Below are 24,917 nucleotides of genomic sequence, written 5' to 3'. Positions count from 1 at the left end.
TCTCTACTGAAAATTCTTTCATCAAAGTACACGTATACTATGATTCTAGATACTGTTTTCTTAATATAAATTCCCTTATCCAACACTATTTTCTTTCTTTTCTTTTCTTTTCTTTTCTTTTCTTTTCTTTTCTTTTCTTTTTCTTTTTTTTGTCACTGCTATTTTATTTCGTCCCTTAATTCTTCTGCTATAACACCGCAAATTGTACCAATTACTTGTTGCTTGGATATATTTAAAATTGCCAGTCGATTTCGAATCGACCAGAGGAGAGCGAGTCGGCAAGGTCGCATTCAATTTCGGTTGAAACAATTGAACTCATCCATCGATCTGATTCGGCCTAGTTGCTTCGATTTAGTCGCAAATGCAGCGAGTCGATTTAGCCGTGCGACTAAATCGACCAAGTGTAAACGCCCCATTACTTTTGCACTTTGAGGCGGTAAATTCAACTTTTCATTTAAATATGCTCGGAGCAAATTTGTACACATTTGTTCCAAACATTCTGATCCGTCGCACTAATGGGGCGTTTACACTTAATCGATTTAGTCTCACGACTAAATCGACTCGCTGCATTTGCCACTAAATCGAAGCAACTAGGCCAAATCAGATTGATGGACGTGTTCAATTATTTCAACCACAGAAAATAGAACGTCTTTTAATTCAGTTGCCAGTCGATTAGTCGCCTTCGATCAACAAGCGATTAAGTTGAAGTCCCGTTTACACGGTCGATTAAGTTGAAAGTGACGTCAATTCAACTGAATCGAACGCAAATCGACTAAGTGTAAACGCCCCATAATCGAGAGGGTTTCTCATTGATTGGGCGAAACTAAGACCTGAGGATCCAACCAAATATAAACAAAGGAGTGACAAAACAAAGGACACTACCTAAAAAAATATGAATATACAAAGACAATGACAAGCCGTGAAAGTAGTACATCGACCAATGATATTCTACATGATTAAAAGGAACAAAGTTCGTTGTACTAAATATGGGTGACTTGAAACTGAAAATTATTGGAATTATATTATAAAAAAATATTTTAAACCTACAACGCTAGTGGGAGAGATATGGGTGGTAGTGGTAAATAATCTGTGTTATGTAAATGGTATATTTTTGCTAATGTATGTTGAACCACACTGGAACGTTCGAAGATAGTTGTAATTCCATAGTTTCCACCTACATGACACTATTATGCATACCGGTACTTCCCTTACTCATTTTCGTTTCATCTTGCAAAACATTCTTTTTCACAGCAAATAAAAAAAGATCATGTATTGTATGGTTAAAATTTAAAGAATAACATTTAAGGAAGCAAAATGTAATGAGAAAGATAAACAAAATGAAGCAAAACTAAGTAAACTGGAAAATAGACTACATTCCTTACCCAATTAATCCCTTACCACATGCCGTGCCATATATGGTGCATACCCATTTTTCACTTTAGCTTTTTTGTGATTTATTAAAGGCACCAAATGACTATTTTGTGTGCTGTGTGAGATATTGACGTGTATGAATAAGATATTTTGATGTCATCTGGCATGTTCTTTGTGAGTTGTAAGTGTGTCATATATGGCACTTACTTATTTCTCGTCGGAATTAAGTGAAAAATCTAAAATTCAAGTTTCAATTCATTTTTCAAGTTCATATGAGGAATTCCAATACCGATTTTTTTTTCGCTAAAAGAAACAAAAATCATGCAGAAAGGGGTTAAACTTAAAATTAATCTAATACATAAAATTAAAGTTTTCACTTGAAAGCAAATTCAAACTCCCTGTTACATGTTAATATAACTAACAACATCCAAATTGACGTTTGATTTAGTCCAAATTGACGTTTAGCCTAGTAGAATCTTACATTTAGTATGTGAACAATTTAAAAGCATATATATAAGTACTGTACTTGTGACGTTGTACTACTACTACTACTACCAATATAATAATAATAATAATAATAATAATAATAATAATAATAATAATAATAATAATAATACCAAAACGAACATTAAGGTATTTACACGTATACCAATAAGAATGCATCTTACAAGATATCATATTTCGCAATAAAGATCTGATTATGAAGGACAATAATGGATATTATCATAAAGTTTTGAGGGGATAATAAATGAACTAAATATGTAACCACACACATCCTCTGTCCGTATATGTATTCGCATATATTTCATGTGCAACACATGTTAAAGTTAACGTAAAGAAACATACACCAGTCTAGAATTCACACAATTCTATATTTGATGATAATAGCTTGTTTTATTTCACAATTCAAAATTACAGTTTAACTATTATGGCGACTCACACAATTATATATTATAAATATCTTCTTGACATCGAATACCATCACCATAGCAACGTACTAACAAAATATATTGCTCAATCTACAAAGTATTACTTACATTATTTTTCTTCTTCTTCTTCTAACTCGCGGCTAGTGCTTGCAAATATAGCACTGCTGCCCTGATCACTATTATTACTATTTTTATTAAGTATTCTGCCTTTTGGCAGGTCCTGGGACTAAAGAGTTTTTTTTTTTTCAATTTTAGATTTAGGCTTGGAAATGTTTCTTCCAAGTTTTCCGATCCTCAGCTTCCTCTTTTAACTACCAACATTTCCTTCTGTTTCTCAAAACATCGATCAGTTGTGTTCTTCTTCTTCCTATAGCTCGCTTTCCTTCTGTCTTTCCTTCTATGGCAGTATGAAGAAGACAATTTCTTCGCAACATGTGTCCAATCCAATTGGCCTTCCTACGAAGGATGCTGGCTAGAAGTGTCCTCTTCTCTATTATCCGTTTTAAAAATCTTCGTTTGTTGCTCTCTTTGTCCATTTTATCTTCTCCATCTTGCCCCATACCACATTTCAAAGCTCTCTAAATATTTCTTCTCTAATTCCCGTAATGTCCAGGTCTCTGAACCATAAAGTCCAATGCTCCAGATATAGCACTTGACTAACTTCTTCCTAAGTCCAATGAGTCTGCTAGTTAAGAGTGATCTTTTCTTTTTGAATGCTTCTTTCGCTATGGCAATTCTTGACCTGATCTCTTTAGTGCAGTAAGCGTCTCTTGTCAAAATACTTCCCAGATACTTGAAATTCTCGACCACTTTAAGTTGTCTTTCTTCTACTCTGATCCAGAAGGGCGCGTTTCTTCTGGATATTCTCATTACTTCCGACTTTTCAATGTTGATTTCCATTCCATATAGTTTTCCGGTGTCAACTATTTTGTCAATCATCTCCTGTAGTCCTTCTTCAGTTCTAGCTATAATAACCGTATCATCTGCGTACCTGATCTTGTTAATAATCTGCCCTCCAATCTTGAAATCTCCAATTACCAATAATGCTTCCTTCATTAAACATTCACTGTAAATGTTGAATAATTGTGGCGACATACTACAACGTTGTTTTACTCCTCTTCTGACCTCCACACTACTGGTTTCTCCTTCATTCAAGCGCAACTTTACTCGTTGACCTATGTACAAGTTTAGAATGAGTCGTCGGTCTCTCTAGTTGACTACGATTTCTTTAAGTATTTTCAAAAGTTTCGTCCAATTGAGCCGGTCGAAAGCTTTTTGCCAGTCTATGAAGCACAAACATAGTTCTCTTCCACCACATCAAGAACTCATGCTGATATAATTCTCATCAACCCAATAGCATCTTGGTGCCTTTTCCTTTCCGGAATCCAAACTGATCTTCTAACATCTTTTCTATCTTACTTTCCAGCCACCTGTTCACTCATCATTATATTAGACATATAATGAAACAAACAACATACATCGTTATCTTTGTAAGTATATAATAAGTCAATAAGTCTAAGTGAATTGTTCATTATTATACTCCTGTGTTCGTTTCTTTTGTCTTTCACCTGATCCATGTTCAACTTGCGATATCAAGTTTACCAGAATCTTTCTTCTTCTATGATTGCAGGTAGGCTAGTTACTTACTCTTTCTGTGTAGCTTAAAGGTCCCACGATTGTGCACCAAAGCTAGGAGAGACGATGATCATGAGACGGATGATATGTTGGAATGAAGAAATTGGCAGAAAAGTCAAACTCTGAGAAAATCCACACACATGGTGTTTGTTTTTCCACAAAGAACATTTAGCAGGGGCTGGGATCGAACCAGAGACCCTACGCTTCAGAAGTGATACTTACCAAGGGTACTTGTTAATGCTATGTCTGTCAAGCGAAATATCTATAATTAATATTGTAATGTTATTACAAGATAATATAAGGGTTCTGTTAGAGTAACTATAATACAAATTCTAACTGTATGATCAATAACAGAAACCTGTTACATCTTGGAAAATAAAACATCACATGCTACAGAAAGGTCTTGCAGTGCTTCGTTCTGAAATATGTGTAATATTGGTAGATTATAAGTACAGCCCGGATTTATATGTAAAATGCATGTTTATAGTAACATGCAGAAATATATGGAAAGCATTTTTTTCTTTCTGACGTACTTGTAAGGATTCGTTCGAGACCCAAATGATAGCATATATAAGCTCATATTTTGAGTGAATTTCGATGTGCATGCATATTTCATAAACTTTGCAGGATACTACATATTTCCTAATTTTATTGCTGCATACCAGCATATTTCAGAGTATATTATAAAGGTAACCCAAAAAGTTATGTCGTTTTTTCACCCACCACCTTCGAACATCGATATGGCACCTAAGACGTAAATGGAAGATCAAAAATAGTTCCCATAAAAGTCGACCGCCTTCTGAAAAAGTTCTGGAAGACCATGGATTCCATTGAGGTAGAACTTAGTGAGCCGTGAAAAAGAGAAGGTATCAAGTGCATTTTGCACCTCAACTAGGAATTTGAACTAACCTCCCATAAAGTGATTGTTCAAGGAATGGAACAGGTGAAAATGGGACTGTGCAATGTCCGGGGAGTATAGTGGATGCAATAGTGTTTACCATCCAAGGCGAAGAATGGTGTCCCGGATCATCCTATCCACGTAGCACATAGCGTTGTCCTGTAACAGAAGAACTTCTTTGCGATTCAGAAGTGCTGGCTCCAGGGTTTTGAGTTCTTCTTGAACACGGCTCAACTGCTGACAATACAGAGTTGCGTTGATGCTCCGACCAGATGGTAGCAGTTCCCGTTGCATGATGAGGCGAGCAGTCCACCAAACACACAGGAGAACCTTCTGGTGCAGTGCTGGTTTCAGTTGTTTTGGAACCGGTTAATGGAATGCTAACCAATGATGACGGAACCGTGGCGCTTCGAACAGAATCCAATTCTCATCATATGTCAACACTCTGTTCAGAAAATGCTCAATCCTCAGACGAGGCAGCAAAACAATACAGATGTCTGCTCGAGTTGCCTTTTGGCCCAAAGTCAAATCATGTGGGACTCGTCTTCCGTCACGTGGTGCGTCTTCGAGTGTTTCGTCACCGCCCTTAAGCTTGTTAAACCACCGCTACACTATTCGCGTAGTCACGACACCCACACCAAAGTCCTGGCATATCTTCCACCCCGCTGCAACGGCGTTTGATCCCAGTTTGAATCTGCACAGCATACACGTTCTTATGACTCTGTGGAGGTCTCATGTTCACCCTGTCCTTGCGCAAATTCACGGTGTAACTAAAGTGCCACAACCAGATAGTATGTTGGATATAACCACAAACAATTTACCTTCGCCTTATCTCTATTCGCATCCAACTCATTGTGAGGGCAATTGAACACAGACTTCCACAAAAAGTGACAGAACTTTCTTGATTACCTTTACACAAGAAATTCGGTTATATTTAAAGTTAACTGAGAGGACCTAACACAGGAAGACATTTGGTGCTTTTCACATGTACCAGTGACTTTTGCTGATGTAGAAGGGAACTTTTCGATCTACAAAACGTTGGGTTTACAGAAGAAAACCTAAGGAAGGCGTTCATAGTTCATTGCAACAGAGGTCCTTAAGGCAAGATATTATTGTAAGAAATTGAAATTTTATTTTGTTAGTGTATATTTCAGATTTTCAGATTTTCAGTATTAAATTTTAATGCATATTTTTTATATTTTCGTTAATATTTGCATGCATATCTGCAAATGTGCATGGAAATCCGGGTTGTAATTATATGAAACCAAATCTGATTCCCCTTAGTCTGAAAATGATGCTAACCTCGCCTTGAGCATGGAATTTCTGGGACATTCTGGTTAAATTAAACTTAGTTGAAATTGTTCATCCTCAGTTTTCAAGTTGTTGTAGAAAATTGAGTTTTTCATGAACGTCGATTCCCATCTAGTATTTTTTCTGGAACGAAAAAAGACTACTGTTTCATATTAGTGCAGAATTTGCAGCCAGGATGGTCGACAAATAGCATTCCTGACGTGACAGTGACTTTTATTGGCAATTTCAATTAAGACGACAGACGAATGTTTGTCAGCTCTTAGTGAACAAATGCAATTAATTTATGTTTAGAGTTCATGATACTGTCAACAATAACCTGGCTTAGAGGAAGGCATGTGCACAATGGGCAGGCACGTAGCCAGGATTTTCTAATAGGGGGGGTCCGAGACATAAAATATTGTGGTTATCACACCAGAGTTCGATTATTTTCTAAACTATTTTACTGGTAACATATATTGGTTCGTTTAGTCAGGATTTCGTAATGAAGGGGGGTGGGGAGTTTGACATGAAATATTGTTGTTATCACACCAGGGTCTTGATCAATTTAAACTATTTTAATAGCAACATATATTAGTTTGTTAAGACTGTAAAATTAGGACATGTTAGTAAGTATTTTAGTAACAAACTATGAAGAAATCTCGAATAAAAGAATATTTAAAAAAAGATTTGACATGAAAATGAAATGAAATCTTTAAGTTTTACGTCCCACGGTTATGCCGGTTAGGCTAAAAGAGACGGTGATGATGAGAGATGAGTGAAAGGGTGGAATGAAGAAAGTGGGAGGAAACGGGACAACCCCGAGAAAACCCACCAGCACGGTGTTTGTCCACCACAAGTCCACACGGCGCGAGCTGGTACCGAGCCAGGGACCCCAAGCACCGGAGGTGAACGTTCTAGTACTGAGCCACCGCCCCCCCCCTAAAAAAAAGAGATTTTAAAAAAAAATATAATATCTACGTTCCTTCTTCTGTTCATCCAAATATAACAATTTTCCTTTCATTATGACCTCAACTATTTAAAAAAAGTACGTATCCAATAATGTCTTGTAAAATATTTTATAATATCTGCGTTCCTTTCTCTGTTGAATCAAATGTTACTAGAACTTTCTTTCCACATAACTTTTTCTTGTTATTATTCCGTCAACTGCAGTCTGTTCCAAATGACAAGTTAAAGGAGCAGAAAACTGTTTCTCAAATAACATGTGTGATACTGCAGAGAAGCGATGATGAAAATTATTTTTATTTTTAGCTTTTTTATTTTTAACGCTGATTCTTCCTATTTCTTGTTTCTTTTTGTTTCATCCTTCCTTAATTTTTTTATGTCTGGTCTCGAAGGGGGGTGGTCCGGACCCCCCGGATCCACCCCTTGGCTACGTGCCTGCGATGGGTGGAGATTGTTAGAGGAACAAAACTGTGCAGATTAGGACTGTTACTGACCTATTTGATGCGATACAAGAAAAAAAGTGAGGACTTCATTTGCAATGTTTTGCTAGATATGAATCCATATGATTACATTATCAACCGGAATCAAAATGAGACAGCATGTACTGGAATCACGCTTTGTCACCAAAAAGAAAAAAAGGCCAAAAACATCAGCCGGCAAGATCATAGTGACGTTTTTCAATTACCTTGATCTCTTGTCAGAGGAGTTTGTTTCTAAAATATCCGCAACCAACTCAAACATTTCGTTGCCTGAGGACGTCAATATAGAATAATCAACTCTGCAAGATAGGCAAAAACATAATTTTCTTCATGATAGTGCTCAGCGTTCTTTTCAGCAGCGAGGTTGTACGAGACATAGACTTACTCCTTAACATGGGATCCGAACTTCATGATCTCCCATTAAGAATGGAGCCGGGTCTCCTGCGTCAAGAACGGGTACACTATCCATATAGTCACGTGGAAGCTCTTTGGCGAATTTTTGTAGCCAACGCACGTTTTTCCTCAGAAATCAACTTTTTCAAGTGATGGCGTCTTGCTTCATGTACAGAGTGATTATGAGCAAGCAAGACAATCTTTGATAAGTGATGTCAAAATAGAGGATAAATCCTTTATGAGAACAAGTTCACCAGAGGATAATATATAACTTGCATGTTAATACTAAAGATCAAATCATGAAAGACCCTTTTTGACTTTTTGAGTAGAATTTAAAATGCACCCTAAGCGTACCTCAAATGCGACCGAATTACGTAACACATCTTTGATATCTGAAAATGATTATCCATGTGGTAGTAAATAATAAGTTCCTGTGATGAAACTCCACAACTTGTTGAGCTCATTCGTGGCTAAGCGATTAGCGTACGCGTCTTGGGCGTGGGAGACCCGGGTTCGATTCCCGGCTGGAACTCATGTGGTTTGGATTCCACGTTAATCAGTAGGTTTACGTCTCATATAGCCTCCCTGCTGAACGGGTCGTTAAACTCAAAATCAAATCAACTCCACAATTTGTTGTTTGCTGTTCCACTACATCAATAATTTTATTCAAAACTGTGTCTTTGAATATCCTCTAACTTATTATCCATTACATTAATAGTTCAGCTGGCATCATTGTTGATTACATATTTTTATTTTCAATTTATTCTACATGTCGTTATGCATAAATAAAGAAAACAAACAATACAAAGTAAGTTCGTATTACACAAAATTTTATTTTTTCTACCTGTAAAGTATAGATTAATTTTGATACTTAAGCCTCTTGTATATATTTGGCTACTCTCTTCTTTCTCATTATTTCCATATCATATGAATTAGGCATATCAATATTAATAACATTATCAATGGTCTCTTTTCTTGGTTCTTGAGGTTCATTTTCCACTAGTATGTTTCTTCCTGCTGTATTCAAACTTCGATGTGCAAAAGATTGTTTCTCAGCACGTTCTACAGTATCTCCAAGAACTTTAATCTCTTTTGGTTTCTCCACGTTCTGTACATTTTTGTTAATATTATTATTATTACTATCGACTCTTTTCTCGGGACATTCACATATTTGCTTTCCGGATGACTTCGCCATATTAATATCTTTGGATTGTAAACTGTCTATGGATGCGGAACGGATAGAGTTTGGACCGCCTTCTTGTGTGGGTTCTTTATGTAATTTGGCTTCATTTAAACCAAACGGAGATCGCCTTTCAACATTAAGTACCCTATTCACACCACACTTTAAATTCTTATTTCCACTACGCACGCCAGGCCTTCTAGCAACATTTCCTTCCATTGTGAGTTATTAATTTTTGTTGCAGTGTACCTTTTGCTTTGTGAACATCGTCGAAGTTGTTTGTTTTTTCTGTGTCCAGTAGCTACAATTGTGCGCTTATGTCTCGTAATTCTACGAACGTCGAAAGCTTCCTTCTGCTCCGTAAATTTTTCATTGTTATTATCCATCAGATTATTAGTGTTCTTTTCATCACGATGACCAGTTTTATTTGTCATATATTTTTGCGCCAAACAATGTCCTTATGTCAATATCACTCATTACCATCTTCATAAGTTTATTGCTGCGTCGAACTTTATTATTACCAGTAAAAGGTACAAGAAGGTCCATTTTATGGTATTAATCTTCATAAAGGCCCTCCTTTTACCGTTGGGCAATGTTTCTTTGTATTGCTCACTACTAGACATAATTGTACTGTTAACATCTGCTTCTAGAACGTTTCTCGTTGCACTTTCACCGATGACTGGCATCCTCTGTCTTGTTGCATCTTCTTTCGCTCTTATATCTCTGCTCTTATTCAATGTTTCATAATTGTTAGTTTGATTATTAGTGCCTGTATATGATTGGATATGCAAAGATTTTAACTGGAGATATTTTGCGGTACAACAGTTACTTAGTACTATTACGCAACTAAGGAACAATATTGACAAATCAATCCCAACATTTCTATTTGTTTCTCCATATCTAATTCAGAACACAATTCCCCCCAATTCAGAAGTAATCTATCTAAATCTATTAACTAAATGAAACTTATTCAGTTGTCATGACATTAAGAAAAAATATTTAATTGTTACAACCTAAACTTAATTTTAAAAAAATGTTTTTACTCTTATTTATTGTCGATAGACTTTTCTATATTACGAAGGGTTTTTTATTCATGTATACTCAGAATGGCAATATTTTATACTCAGAGATTCTGTGGTTAACTAAACAAATGACTAACTAGAAATAATAAATCCACGCAGTAACGCACACAGAAATTGGTTTAGGGGGTTTCAAATTTAAAAGTTTGTATCGTTTCAGGTCATGCAGAATTTTGTGTAGACTACTATCTTGATATGATAAATGTTGATAGTTTTGTAATAAGTTGTTGAAGGGATAGGATTAAAACTCAAAAAATCCTCCTTTTGCGTATGCCACTGAATCCGTGGTATTACACTTCACAATAGCTTTTACCGGCAAAAAAGAGAGAAAGTTTTCGGTTGGGTCAATTATCACTGTTATTTTCCAGCTTGTTATTAATGTTAATGTCTTTCTGTAATGATTAAAGATCCAGACACTTGTTCTTCCGGTAAGACGATGCTGTACCACTGCTAACAAAACAGAAACGTCCTGCCAATATGACGGAAGAATTGTTATGTGTTGCGATTACAATATTTTATTATTATTATATTTTGGTTATATTATATTATTCTTATTTCTTTGAATGTATTTATTAGTTTTTACCATATATAAATACGAACAAATTTAATAAAGAATAAGAAATACTGTATTTCATTTTCTAAACACTATATTACGAACGTATTTACAAAGGACATAAGTCTCATTTCGGTAAAGAAAAACTATATTATTATACCTGTACTTTATACTTATATTTAACACATATATTTAACAATATTAAAGTTTACTTATTTGTAAAGCAGATATAAGATTTAAAAAAAAAAGTATACTTACTCACGTGTTATACAACGGATTTAGCTTCAAAGCTAACATTAATAACGAAGAAAAATGACATTAAATTGTACCAATTAGGCCTACGTTTTCGCTAGAGTTTATCTACAAGGTCTGTCCCGAAATTAATGCGCCCCATTTTCTTCTGCAGCGATTATCTGTCGCACAGCGTTGCCGCTTGTACGGAAGGGGGGGTGGAGTCTTGGGAACACAGCGCGACCGGCGCCAGTCGACTCCGAGCTACTGAAGATTCATAGTGCCTATTTCAGTGAACCGTTGTGTGAGTGGTTAGTCGAAATCAAGATGGAAAAAAAAACTCGAGCAGCGATACGCGATAACATTTTGTTTCAAACTTGAGAAAATGCCGTCGGAGAATTTTGAGTTGCTTCAGAAGGTTTTTGGTGCGGAATGCGTGTCATATTTACAGTGCAAAAGATGGCATAAAATCGAAGGTCAAAGCGATGCTCATTGTTTATTTTTTTCGATTCAAAGGAAGTGGTTCATTTTGAATTTGTTAAACCTGGCCAACCAGTCAACGCCAAATTCTACGTCGAAGTACTGAAAAGGCTAAAGCAACGGGTCAACCACGTCAGATGCGAGATCAAAAAGTCCTGGAAGCTGCACCATGACAATGCTCAAAGCCACACCGCCTTTATGACGACCGACTACCTATCTAAGGCCGGCATATCAATGTTCTCCTAGCAGCCTTACAGTCCTGATTTGTCCCCGCTCGACTTCTTTTTGTTCCCGAAGATTAAAAAATCCTTAAAAGGATAGCATTTGGGGACCCTGGTGAACCTAAAGGCGGCTACGACGAGGTTACTAAAGGACATCCCTGTGACGGACTTCCAGGACGCATATAAAGCATGGAAATCGCATTGGAACATGTGTGTTGAAGCAGGAGGGATGCATTTCGAAGAATATTGAGTAGGTTGTACGAATCGGTTCAATAATTTTTTAAAAAATAAAAATGGGAGCATTTTTTGCGGGATAGACCCTGTACGTTAATTTTGTTGAAACTTAACTACATCCTGCTGGCATTACGGGATACCATTCACTTTCACAGTTTCTGTGTCTTACTGTTAGGACGTGTTTTATATTCTTTCCTTAATTTTGTCAGTGCTAAAAATGGCCGTCAGATAAAATCCTAATGAAGCAAACACACAAATTAACACTTTCGATCCTGGGCTAATCTGACCTGTTTATTCCAGTATCCTGGGGGATTTTAGGACTTTTTTTTAAATATATATATATATATATATATATATATATATATATATATATATATATATATATATATATATATATATATAGCTCGTTGCTAAATAACATTAGACGCACTAAAACCATTGCAAACGAATTTTTGGATTTTAATTTTATTTCGAATTAATAATTTGGTGATGTAAGAAGGGGTAGTTTGCTACACTGCTGTATGAAATATGTGCTTTTCGAACAATCGAAAAAAATACAATAGAAAAATACGTAATACTTCTGCCGCGTTTGAGGTGCGAGCAGGAAAAAATGGTGTGGAATAAAGAGCGGGAAATCTGCGGGAACTGACCGCTGAGTTCCGATATTGTGAAGTGACGATTCTGTATGATGCGTTCAAGAACAAGGTCATCTGTGATGATGACGGTTGGCTTCCCACTGCGCTCCTCATCATGCCCATTTTGACGTCCTGCTGCAAATTGTCTACACCAGCAACGCACCATCTGCTTGCTCATGGCGTTAGGTCTATAGACCTGGCAAAGCTGAAGATGAATTTCAATCGGCGCTATGCCCTGTGGATTCGAAAACTTTATCACTACTCTCACTTTACACGCCACGGGAGCTGGAATAGGAACATTCATCTTCAAGCATTCCCACGACATAACTGAGAGCACTAGGGAAGTTCCGCCTGCGCATGCGCCATGCTTGGACCTTATTCTCTCACGTGCACGCGGTCGCTTCGCGCCACGTACAGTTTCCTAGCTATAAGAGCGCGTGGGAATGTTACTTTCTGGATGCGTTTCGTACAAATATTTTTATATGAGTTTTCTCATCTATTCACTTGCTTTCTAAATTTCGAAATGAGAATCCAAATCTGAGTATTTAATTATTTAACACGGCCGACAACCGACAGCAACCCATAATAAGTTACATAGGGGCTATTACGTAAAAAACGAGATAGACTTAGCCTTCGGCATTTTGGAATAAACATACAACCCGAGTCTGACTCGGGCTTAGGATAGAAAATGTTAATTATTCGTCTCATGTCATTTTCATTTCATTACGAGAAAATTTGCGTATTTATTATCTGGGTCTATATTTCCACATCTAAACTATTTTCAGTGATGGTAGATTCCGAGACAAATTATTCATCAAAAACATAAATATTTCCCTTTACAGAAATGAAGTAAACGTCCCCTAATTCGTGTACTGTTTCTGGTATTTCTGCATTTATAACAATACTTTACGCGTGTTCATAAACAAAGAGGTGAAATTAACTTCTTCCTGAATATTTTTGAACATGACATCGTGAAACTTAAGTTTCAGAAACTAATTATTCTCATGAAACTAATAGCAAAATTTGACGAGTAGTACTACTCCAATGTAGATTTTCGCTACTTCAGTATTATTTAGGTAGAAGATCCGTGCAATTCTTAAGCATTAGCTTCGTGAGGTGAAAGTTCATACGCGACGAAATATGCTACATGATACTCTCATATTAGCTGATTGCTATTAACCGCGTATCATCCATATGGCAACATTTTCGAAATTAAGGATCTGAACGTAAGTCAAGTAGAAAATCGCTTTTGGTGTGGGTTCAAGCCCGACCCAAGGATTTTTAAAAATATTTTTTAAAATGCTCAAAATTTTTTCATTAAAATAAGATGAAAATACAGTAGAGCGTCGATTATCCGAAGTAATTGGGGGACATGGGTGTTCGGAAAACTGGTTTGTTCGGATAATCGAACTGTACATGTTTATTTGCCATGCGCGGAGCGGCACGCCTCAACTCTAAGCTGGCGCAGCTGTTGCTGTGAACAGCTTTGATACTGCCGCTACTTCTACAGCCAGTGCCAAACCGACAGAAATGTGCTGATTGTTGAAACAGAGCGACTGGCGGCTTGGCTGGTCAGCAGCGCCTTATGAAGGCCCCATTAGAAGCAATGTTCCGCCAGCGGTGGCTCAGTGCGGCGACTACTGTGAGAAACTTGGTTTGGGAGTGAGGGGGATGATGGACGGTAGGGTGGGAGAGTAACAGGTGCGAGCGAGTACACAGTTCGGTTAAGCGGTCGTTCGGTTGACCGACGTTTGGATAATCGACGCTCTACTGTACTACTGATTTTCAATTGTACTTATTATATAATGCATAGATTTTGCACACACCTTGATTGATAAAATAAGTTATTTATTTAAGTTATGAAACATAGCTGAGCGAACGTGGAATTTATGCAAATATTTCGGCGGAATAACTAAAATTTTCTGGTGAAATATCTAAAGCTGAGGTGAAATTCCTGGGATATTCCGGTGAAATTACGCAAAATTTCAGGTGAAAATGTGCCATCCCCGATTGCCAAATATTTCACCGGAAAGATTAGAATATTTTTAAAGAGTTCGAGTCCTGAAGTAGAGAAAGAAAGTAGGATTACTTTTAATAGTAAATAATAAGTTTACGGTTTAGTTTAGTAGAATGCACATAGGAATTTTTGCCTAACGTCTTGTTCGTGTTTATAACATTCAATTATGTGTACTTTTAATCTGTGTTCTTTTCGTGTGTATTTTTTGTGTAACAAGAAACCTCTGTTAAGCATTTGTTCTCCCCAGTGGTTCATCGGAAGATCTTTGGTGACTTCACATCCCTTTCTATCGACTTTCTAATTTTATTACTGGAGTAGCAGACAGAAAGAAGGGAAGAAGTTAAGAACAGTTTGGTTTGTGTTTCAAAGTATAACCGGAAAAACAATCAGTGGGTGAATTAGCAAACGATGTAGCAATAAAACAAAGCGGGACCAACCAACCCAATCACTATCATACATTCATCATTATCATAGCTAGTGCAACTCATCGAACATTCATTACTATTATATTCGGGTGTAACAGCGTAATATATTAGCATTAATATTTATTAGCAATAACACTGGTCAACAAGGTTTTCGCCACAAGGAATCTGAATAGTATTCTAAGCTAAGTCGAGAGTGATAAATTCTAAACTCAAATCAGTTTTTGTCTATGGAACTCAACTTTCTTGTGACATGTTACCCCCCTCCTTATTGAAATCCTTGAAAATCGTTAAAAACACTACATATGCTTTATTCTGCCATGGCTGAATTTAAGTAACTTGCAGATTTATTGATTGAAATAAAGTTGAGAGAAAGTGAAATAAAATCGAGAAAAGGGCAAGGAACTCCGATAAGGTCAAGGAACATACTCCAGAAAATGAGTGATGTTTGGCAGCATTGCCGATTAGTCATATTCAATCATTAGCGTTGTGATTCTTGCCACTTGTGTCACAGGATTGAGAGTTCTGAAAGCGTGGGAAGTGGTTGAATGTTTTTCTAGGTTACTGAAATTTGAGTGTTGTGGTCATTCAGAAGAAGAAAATGCCTCGTACCTGTGTCAATAGTGCAAATTATTTTTGTTATATCTTAGGAGAGGTGACTCTCAAGTCGCAAAAACGACAATTCACCCCGCTCGTAAAGAAGTGCTATGAATTTTATTTCGGGTGTAAGGTTGGCGACCAAAACAAGAAAGGGACCCCGACATATGCTGCTTGACGTGTGTTAGACTCCTGACAGGCTGGTCAAAACGTTTGCGACATATGCTGTTCGCTGTTCCCATTATTTGGCAGGAACCAGCGGATCACACAACAGACCGTTATTTTTGTCTAACGAAATTAGCTGGAATCACGTCAAAACAAAGAAGGTTGCGCAATACCCGAATTTACCAACTGCTACGAAACCTGTATGCCACAGTGAGGAATTACCGGTACCAGTGGTAATCCTCAGGTATTCCTCTCTTATCTGGCTCTCTTCTAATTTCTTTAAATTGAATCTCTCCGTTTTCGGACAATGAATATTACCTCTATTCAATGATAATCTCTCTCGTATCATCGCTGCTACCAGGTAGTGATCAGTGTCACAATCAGCCCCTCTAAACGACCGGACATCAATTATGCTATATTGTCTTCTTCTATCTACTAAAACGTGATCAATTTGATTATGTGTTTTTCCGTCTGGTGATGTCCAAGTGTATTTATGAACGTCGCGATGTGGGAATGTTGTACTCTTCACGATTAGGTTTTTGGATGTTCAAAGTTCACGAGTCTAACACCGTTGTCATTACTTTCCTTATGCAGATTTTCGTTCCCTATAATCGGTTTGAAAATATCCTCTCTTCCTACCTTCGCATTGAAATCCCCTAATATAATTTTCATATGGTATCGCGGGAGTTGGTCAAATATCCGTTCCACTTCTTCGTAAAAGTTGTCTTTTATATCGTCATCCTTATCCTCAGTTGGGGCATGTACGTTTAAAACAATAATATCACACCACCGTCCCTTAAGAGTAATAAAAGAAAGTCTGTCAGTAACAAATTCAACCCGTTTAATTGCTGGTGATATTCGTTTGTGAATGAGAAACCCTGTTCCTAACTGGTGATTTTTATTTCCTTCCCCGTAGAAGAACTTAAAATTTCCGGAATTCACAGATCCATTTCCTTCCACCTAACTTCCTGAACTCCTACTAGGTCCATCCTGTATTTCTCTAACTCACTTGTTACGGATTTTAACGCGCCTGCCCTATAAAGACTCCTAATATTCCATGTTCCAAATCTCATGTCAATTTTCTTTTGCTGAGGTCTTGCCAAGTTATCAGTCCTTGTCCGAGGCTTTTGTGAATATTTCTGAACAAGTGCTTTTTTATATATATAGGATGAGGTTGTTAGCCTTACCCAAACCCCCAAGCTGGAGGACCACTCCTAGTCGGCTGCAGCGTTGCCAGATCTAGCATAATTTGCATGTCTCTAGCATCTAGCATCTTGCTTTTAGCATCCTGTCCAAATCTATCATAATTTCAGCAAGTTTATCAAAAAGCCATAAAACCTGGAGATGAAGAAGATGTTAGTTGTGGGAAGAAAAAGAACAGCAGAAATGTGTCCTCTTCCATTGATTCATAAAGTCGGTAAACCATACGGGCAGTCTTATTTTCCGAAGTAAGTTAGAAACGGATTTAGGCTTTTTTTTCGGCTCCACCCAGGGTTTTCTAATCCTTTAACTACAAGGCACGGTCGGAGCTATGGATGCCATTCTCCCCCCAACTTTTTGACAACTTCACCATCTTTATTTCTGACTTCATGACCATCTTTATTCCTGAAATGAAAGGTCCGAGACCGACCAAAAATCTTCCCCCCCCCCTACCAGCAGACAATTCCCAACTTCGCTTATGTTGCGAGGTAATTTTCTTTTTAAAATAGGTAAACAAGCACTTTGCATTCATTTATAAGATATATACGCCATTGTGTCTGGCAACAACTGCACTAGTTTAGTCGAGTTAAAGCTTTGGTGCGTGAAGTATTGAGTTCCATCCACGCATTCTTGCGCTCTGCGTATTTTAAGTTACGTTATTGTATCTCAACTTTGTTTTTTTTTTTTCTTTTAAAACTCCTGAATTAGTAATTATGAGGATCTAGCATAATTTGACTGAATCTAGCATAATTTCGATCAGGTTTTGGAATAATTTCGAACTGTGAGTCTGGCAACGCTGGTCGGCTGTCCGCGACTGCTTATTCAGTATATTCGCAGCTAACCTATATATCGAGAGGCCTTCTCCTCGATCCGCAACCTGAGGACGCGCCATGCCGTGGTGACAGGAACCCACGTTACCCACGTGTGACAGGAAAAAAAAAGTAATACATTTTTGAATGATTATACATACAAACTTTTCATTAACTTATTTCACGACTAGAAGACCTTTGGGAGAAAAACTTAAAAACAGAAAAGAATAATAGGGCTAGTTTCATACGATGTTATTGGACAATGTATTATAGTACAAATATATACAAACACCAAGAACTACAAATATTCAAATTACATAAACAATGAAGTTGTAAGAAATAACATTTTACAAGAATAATAATACCATAATGATTTATCACATAGTAGCTAGATTTGAATTGGTGCATGTTTAGGCCATTTTCGATTATATAAATACAAATTATATTTACTATGTTTATTTGTCACTGTAACTGTGTTTTGTGTCATATTAATTACATAAACCACATCCAACATATGCAGCGATGAGCCTTTGGGTTTCGAAAGTCATGCAATGAATAAATTTAGTATATGAATACAATCACTATCAATATTATTGTTTCATTAACATGCAGGATGTTTAAAACGGAAAAGCACAATATAGCAGCCGTACTAAGTATCCTATTTTATGTAGACTTATAACAACAGAGTCCATAATTGAATCTCTCATTGTTAATAAGTGTATGGTACATTGATTTAAATGACACGTATCTCCCTTCAACAATAACCGATTCAATTAAGGGGTTAGTAATAGTGTGATAATACAAATGGTTAGTAATTAAGGGTTAAATTACTTATTGAAAATAATCGTAACACCGAAGAAAAGTGGAGAAATCACTCAAGCATAGTTTTACGGAAGAACATGTCTACATTTCATTTTTTATTAACGCTTATTTGCCAAATTAAAATCTTGGAACATATAAATGTTGTTTCCAAAACTTTACAAGATCCAAAAATTTGAGTTCTTGAGGCATGTAACCTTTCAAAGCTTCGAAGCATTGGTAGCTGAAGCTAAAGAAATTGCCGGAATGTGTCAAGTAGAAACATCATTTTCTGCAAGACGGAAAACAAAAGTGAAAACTTTCGATTTGCTGAGTGCAGATTCTGACTTCATGAACCCGATATAGTTTTTTTTTTCTGTCGTGCTTTGGACATTCTTAAAAACTAATCAAACAATAGATTTCAAGGTATGAAACAAATAACAGAAAACTTCTTTCTAAGCCCCACCGCCCGAACAGAATACACTGACATACAGCTAGTCCTCCTCCTCTCCGAAGTTTTCGGAATAGTATGAGGAAGGTATATCGAGTTCTATAGCTACAGAAATTCTGTTTCCAAAATGCAGTATCAAACGAAATCAAAAGAAGGAAAACCTCAAGTATCAGAGAAGTTGTTGATTTCCTGCTGATCGAAAATAGGATGCTAGGTAGTAGCATTTCTGATATTTTCACTTCGTATTTGCTGTATTTGATTTTACTTGTGACATCATCAGCAGCAGAGAGATCGTTCTCGAAGTTGAAATTAATAAAAGAGTTATTTCAGAAGTATAATGCCAAGTGCTAGGTTGAGTGGAATGGCTGTTAAGTATTGAAAATATTTGGTCCCGAAAATTGGACTTGAACAAATTAGGACAATAATTTCTTTCCGCCAAGAAATGTAGGGAATTGTAATGAACATTTAGCAAAATTGAAGGTAACAAAAGTATATCTTGCTTCATTTGTAGTAGTATTATTTTATAATGTTTATGTTTTCTCTTATTAACTATTACTACCTGCTTTTGTATTAAATTTAATTAAAGTTACATACTTTCCATACTTATGAAATATGACTAACGAATAGGGGGGAGCAACTAAGAGCTGCAAGGGGGTGCTTAAGTTTGAAGTTACGTCACTGTAGAGAATCTATATTGTGGATAAGCAACACATTCTGTTTGTCTTAATGAGTTTCGTGCATTTACACTATGAAAAGTATAGGAATACTAGCACATGATCAATATGATCGTGAATATTTTGGAATTAAATCGTACTACATATGAGAAAAAATGAAATTAAATATTTCAGTTGAACGTTCCACGCTTATGCAATTTAGGCTAAGACAGAGACAATGATTAAAGTAAGTGAATGATAATGGAAGAATGATAAAGTAGGAGGAAACGGGAGGCACCCGAGAAAATCTACTGACACGATGTTTCCACCTCAAACTTACTTGGCAGGGGTTCGAACCCGGGACACAATGCACCAGATCTACTAACCCTAAGAGTTTGTAATGAATTGAGAGATGCTTTCTGCAAGGAAACAGTATTTATAATGATTATTTTTAAACTCTTATTTGCAGTCTTGTTACGCTGGGAGACGATTTCTTAGTGTGTGCATATGCAATAAAAATAGAAAACTGTAATAACAGTTTTTGAAACATAACAAGCCAATTTTATCTTACTACATTATAATTACTTTCATCCCATATTAACAATCCTATTCGTAATCTACACGAATACAACATAGCAACAATGTAAAAATGCCATTCATCATGCAGGGGCGGATACAGGAACGACTTCTTGGGGGGGGGGTGCGGTGGGTTGTCATACTGCTACTTTTAAGGGCTCTAAACTTTGGGATGGGTTTTATTTATATATATAAAATAAGAAAGTTTCCTTTTCTGAGGGGCAATCGCCCCCCACCTGGATCCGCCCCTGTGATCAAGCAGCTCAAGTGAAAATTATTCGTGGGCCTTATTCTGTACAAGAATTCGCAAAGACGGGGAACCGTACCGGAATGTAAAACATGCAAAAAATTATAATTTTTGTGCCTATTGTTACAAACAAAAACGTAGATTTTGCGTCGCGTTAACGCAAACTGTGATTCTACTTGGCCCCAGTATGTTATTATCTTCTTCCAACTCTATTGATTAGTTCATGCATGTACCACCAGAGTGCTCTAGCGATCCAATACCAGCGCCATGGAGGTTGGAACTACGCACATTTGCTGAGTGTTTCCTAGATGGCGTTCAGGGTGAAAGACAGAGAGAGAAATCAAGGTTGAATAATGAGAAAAAAAATGTATAATGAAGAAAAAATACTCAAGAAATCAAAAAGGGTGACGGGTTATACTTCATTTCTTTCTCAAACAGATTTCTTTTTCTTAACATTAAGAAGAGGGAGTGACGAAAATAAGTTTTCTTCTTTTTATTAAAGAAAATCATTTAATATGAGATCCAACCATATTATCTTTCTTGTTTCTATGCAAATACTAAAATGAACTAAAACGATATTTGACGAACAGGACTTTTTTTCCTTCTTACAAGGGACAATGGAATATAAGAAAAAAGGGGGGATGTGAGAAAAAGGAAAATCTTTTCTTTCTGAATAACGAAATGAATGTTATGAAAATATAATATTTTTTCTAGAAAGAAGAAGAAACAGGTGGAAATAAAATTGAAAAATCACAAAAGGAATTCTGATCCTAATTAACTCTCAATGTAAAGATCTTATTATTTTCTTTTGACTTATCTTCTCTTGATGGAAAATAGGGCTTACTCATATTCCTTGAGGAAACGAGAGCAACGGGATACGTTAATGAAGTTATGCTACACGCAGAGAAAGAGAAACTAACACAAAAATCTCAGCTGAGATTGTTCGTAACAGTGTGTTCTAAATTAACACTTACGCGCGTGTCTGACTATCGTTGATTCAGAACAAGGATAGGATTTAGATTTCCGAGCTTTTGGCGTCTATGGCAATGTTAGCACGTCACGTTTGAGGGATAACGTCCTTCGGCGAGCAGACTATCGGAGGAAAGGGAAGGAAGAAATCGGACTGGGACCTATATGTTAGATGCCACCTCGGCAAATGACACAGGTGTGAATGAGGAAAACCCAGGTGTGTATTTGCCTGGTGTGAATGAGGAAAACCCAGGAAAATCTCATTCAGACTGGAAAAGCTTTTTACACTTTTTCGACTGAGCGCCTCCACTGGGAATCGAACCCGTGAACACTCTCACTTGCGTGACTGCACTACGCGGGACCACAACAAGGAATTTAGTAACACTAATTCACAAGCACTGGAAATTCTATATTGAAGGACACTGAAGGAAAATGTGTTACTTTGCTTTATAAGCAGCCACTTTTGTATACATAAATTATAGGTTTACGAGAAGAAAGGGTCAGAAAGATAGGACGAATTGAAAATAAATCACTAGCATTATTCTCATATGCACAAACCAGCCAATTTTATATTATATACAGTAGTTTGACGGAAGAAAGTTAAGACATTGAAACTAATCAGTAGCGTATGCAGAAGTTCGTGAAGGAGGGATTCAAGGTCTTAAGTTCATATAATTCTAGGTATTTCTTTACATATCTCAATATGGTAAATGTTTATTTTTGCGTAATATCTTGCTGAAGGAGGATTAAAACCTAGAACCTCCATTTCCGTAGGGTACTGAAATTAATTACTCTACAATCCCGTTTTCCTATTTGCCGAATTGCTAAAAGAAACTTTACTGATGTATGACTGTTATTTAGAAACACCAATCATTGTTACTGTAAGGAGGGCTCAGTGGGTCAGTGGTATTAATATTTGTAAAATCACCCCTGAAATTAGACTAAATTTACAGAAAAGTTGGGATTTCGGGGAAAAGGGATTCGAACTACCATAAACTGTTCCTTGCGTACGTCCCTGGTCATCAGGTAATCGTAAAACTAACTGAGCTTAGAGATATTTGTGCAATTTAACAGCGTACATTTGTCTATTTCTCAAAATACTGCTACAAACATAAAATAAATTTTATAACCGTTTTTTAGTATTTTAGAAGTTTTATATTCAAATACTGCCATGGCCGGTCCCAAGCCCGTGCTGAAAAAAGGTGGAAGGACTCAAGCCCAACGGTGCTGACCACCTTTGAAACGCTCTTCTCTCGTTTGAGTTGACATCATCAGAACTTGAAAGAATTAAAACATCGCTTCCTGTAGATCGGCGTTCCTCATAGAACACAAGTTGGCAGGCTGATGGACCATAGGTTAAGTTGGTGATGAGATCCCCTGCCAGAGCAGGTGAGGTGCTAGCGTGCTGGCTTCTAAACGAGTCATTAACATGAATCGTTGGACCCAGGATGTACGTGGTACCTCACCACGATACTTTTAATGGTTATGAGGTTGCCACACCTACTAGAAGAGTGTGATTCTCAAATGGGGATATCTACCTGGAGCAGATAGACTACATCACTCGTTGGCAGTTGTGCCCACTCCCCCTTATGTCCATGACGCACCCCCAATTGTCTATCCGTAGGTGTTCTTCCATGAAAAAAAATCTTCTTTTCGATTAATTTTTACACCCCCTCAAACATATTTATATAGATTTTTACCCCCCCCCAAATATTTCAATGACGCAGTTTGCGTCATAGCCCCCCTCTGTGGGCACCCCTGCTCGTTGGTACTGGTAATGTACACTCTTGTCCAAAATGATTGTCGCATATCTATAACTGTCTTGTAAGAATATAATTTGATAATGATTTTGCAGGGTACTTTTAATACTGATACTATGTGTATAATCGGGAACTGTATATTCTGGCAAATTTCATAGAAAGAATTATACTCGTAAATACGAAAATTAGAATGAGTAAAACAAAAATGTTACTAAATGGACAAGAAAGTTTTATTTTCGTTTTATTGTTCTTATTTACTTATCTTTTGACATGAAATTTGCCACATACATGTCTTTGCCGATTATGCACATACTAACACTATAAGAAATACCGGGCGAATTCGTTATCAAATTATATTCCTACAACAACATATTTATAGACATGCGACAATAATTTTGGGCATGAGTGTACAGTGTTTATCTTCCGTGAAATGAGATAGACAGGGGTTGGAACTCTGATGTGCTTATCTGGGGAGGGAAGCGTTCGGGGTACTTTACAAATGAGGGAGTAAGACATACCCGTGTGCCCGGAAGGTAGCTGCTTAAACGTCTGCGAAGTGGATATAGGAGGTATGAGAATGTATTTTAAAAGTGTAATTATATTTATAATCACGTTGTAACTTATCCCATTGATAGTAGAATAAAAAATATATTGCAGCCGAAACTGTGCAGCTAGTGATTTTTTATTTAAGTTTGTTGACATCAACGCAACTACAATAACGATGCCCGCGTAATCAGGTTTGGACCCATTTGGATTCTATACTTACTCATTAGGACCCGATATTCATAACAACCATATGAACTAACTTGACCACACAAACGCAAAATTCTGGTAAACACTACCTCATGACAAACCATGTAGTAACACCTACCTTGGGTACAGTTCTGATTACTTTAAGTAGACGGCTTGCAAATGACATCAATTTAATTTTTAGTACCTGGAAATGAAGTAAGATCTTAATACACAGTTATAATTGCTAAGAAATATGCGTACCCTTTAATGATAAATGAATTATATGTGAAATATGGTGTTTTAAATGGAGATCCACACGTGTGGTAAACAAATGGAATAATTAAGTGTGATGATTAATGAGCGATGAATAACACTAACCTGCGATGGAAAAAGTGTTTAGAAACTAGTAAGTGATTCTTACAAATTACGGGGTGCTGATTTCAGTGGAATAATCGAAAAAGCTCTATGAAGTAAGATTTCCTCACAAACTGACATCTTGCTATACGGTTTGGCTTTCTCTCTGAACGCTGTGTAGAGAGTACATTAAATACGTTCTAGCTAAATGGGAGGAAGGCTAGTGACAATATAGTTTCAAATTTAAAAGGTAAACGTATAGGAAACGCATATATAATACCTCATACCAGGGGCCGATCCAGGGGGGCGATCGGTGCAATTGCCTCCCCAAGAAGAAGAAACTTTCTTATTTTATATATAAATAATACCCATCCCAGAATTTCGAGCTCTTAAAAGTAGCTCTAAATAGTATTATTACAAACCTCTTTGACCCGCCCCTGCCTCGTACTAATTAAAATTTCTTTTGTTAAGCAAAATTCAAGCATCACTCTTTGTACATTAAAATCTATGAAATTCTAATGGTAAAGAACGCAACTCATTATAGGATTGTCAGTTTGTTTGTTTATAAGTATACCTATGCTACGGGTGAATTGACT

Source organism: Thermobia domestica, chromosome 11, assembly GCF_964235325.1.
Source record: "Thermobia domestica chromosome 11, izTheDome1.hap1.1, whole genome shotgun sequence".
NCBI classification, from domain to species: domain Eukaryota; kingdom Metazoa; phylum Arthropoda; class Insecta; order Zygentoma; family Lepismatidae; genus Thermobia; species Thermobia domestica.
The sequence above is the reverse complement of the archived record's forward strand: the minus strand, read 5'-3'. Positions refer to the sequence as shown.